Source organism: Penaeus monodon, chromosome 22 (genome assembly GCF_015228065.2).
Source record: "Penaeus monodon isolate SGIC_2016 chromosome 22, NSTDA_Pmon_1, whole genome shotgun sequence".
Classification (NCBI taxonomy): Eukaryota; Metazoa; Arthropoda; class Malacostraca; order Decapoda; family Penaeidae; genus Penaeus; species Penaeus monodon.
The window spans coordinates 9,234,665-9,236,383 of record NC_051407.1 but is presented as its reverse complement, the minus strand read 5'-3'; the positions used below and the strand labels follow the sequence as shown (position 1 = coordinate 9,236,383).

At 35.8% G+C, this 1,719-nt stretch overlaps 1 protein-coding gene and 1 long non-coding RNA gene across 2 annotated transcripts in view; both read left to right on the top strand.

Moving 5' to 3' along the window:
* Positions 1–1,719, top strand: part of LOC119586919 (CAP-Gly domain-containing linker protein 1-like) — a gene marked incomplete in the record, with an annotated part of 175,677 nt that overhangs the window by 170,410 nt on the left and 3,548 nt on the right.
* LOC119586920 overlaps positions 1–1,719 on the top strand; it is a 2,141-nt gene extending 422 nt beyond the window's left edge. The window contains exon 2 of the long non-coding RNA XR_005229981.1: positions 1,153–1,719. This is a non-coding gene — a long non-coding RNA (uncharacterized LOC119586920). The remainder of the gene's footprint in view (positions 1–1,152) is intronic.

Below are 1,719 nucleotides of genomic sequence, written 5' to 3'. Positions count from 1 at the left end.
CCTGTTCTTTACTTGGTCACACCCTCTCTCCTTTTATTATTTCTTTGGGAGTGGTCTACCTTGGTTGATCCTGATGTTGTTAAATTCCAGTGGACTTTTTTTCTTTTTTTCTAGTCAAGAGTCAGATCCAAGTGTTCTGGACTTATTTGTGTAAGGTAAGAAATGCCTGGCATATTGGGTAGGTCTTGTGCAAGGCTTAGGGGGAAGTTGGCGCATGTCCATATATACCGTCTTTCCAAATTGTTTTTTTAGTAGAGGCTTTTTCTAGTACATGTCTCATGGAAACCTATCACATTTTGGATAGCCTTCTTTTTCCTTACTGGAAATCTGATTGCCTTTTAGATACTATGTAAATGGGACATATTGGTACATGGGGAATGATTTAAAAGGCTGATGTTATAAGACTGAATGTTGAAATGCAAATCATATGAGGTGCATACCCGAGATACTGTATATCATGTTATGTCATCCAGAACACAGTATTCCTAAAAGCTTTTTCAGTTACTTCTTCTCTTGATGATCTGTTTTACTTTTGTTATATTTCTTTGTCTGAAAACTCTTTCCAGAAGAGAGTGGGGAGACAGTCAAGAGTTACTTGATATGGTTATAAGATGGAACAAGATAAAAGCTTTAGTCTTGAATTGTGGCTGTTGTTTTAGCTCTGTAATTTATTTTTTAGATGGTCATGAAAATAAAATGCCACGTGTATATTGCTTTGTTGCTCTGTGCTATGTAAGCCTGCTTAGAGACAGTATGTGCAGAAATTGTCTGGCTTTTGTGTTGATGTACAAATTGCTGCCCTTGTTAGATGTAGCCCGTGCAAAGCTTCCTTAGAGATATATTTTTTTCCCAGATATCTGTCATTTTTTCATGATTGAAAACATATATGAACTATGATTTTTCAGACAGTTAATGTTTTTGAGTAGTCAGTAAGCAGAAGAGCTATGCAGTGACAGTTCATGATAGTATATGTAACTATTTTTTTTTCACTTAATTGGAAGTGATGCAATGTTTTTGTTGTTGCTGTTTTGATATATTTTATTTGTATAAGTCACTCAGAGAAAAGTTTTAAAACTGTCAAAAACTTTGATGAGAATAGCCCATAGCTGTAGGAAGATAGTAACTAATCAGAATGTTCTATACTACCATTAGCCAGATAGAATCGAGCCTACTGTCTCTACGCAAGTTAGTGTCAGAGACAAGGAAACGCACCACAAGTCCACAGACTTCGGCCACAAACCTCGACCTGGGCACCTGCGAGAAGCTTTGATTGTTGTTGTTTCCCTCTTCCTATCCCCCCTCCCCTTCTCTATGAAAAAAAGAGAAATAAAAAGAGAAAGATAGATAGAAGAAAGGTGTCACCTTCACACATATCTCGAGTTTACATGATGATCCAGGATTGAGTAAAATAGGAGTCTGGTAGAAGATGAGACAATATGAACAAGGATTTTATTGTCTGCTTTGGGAATTCAGAAAGAGAAACTCAGTTGTTTACCTATTTCTTAAGGGAACTATATTTTCAGTGAATTACAATTTTTAAAGGCTTTGTTGAGTTCTGTAATTTGGATATCTCTCCAACATTGGTCTATTTTATTAATGTATTTTTGGTCACCTTTAAATGAATGTAGATCATAATTTCATGGAAACATAGAGCAATCCTCACTTACATCATGGCATGTAAAGGCCAATGATTTAAAGGGAAATTCTTCTCATGTAGTA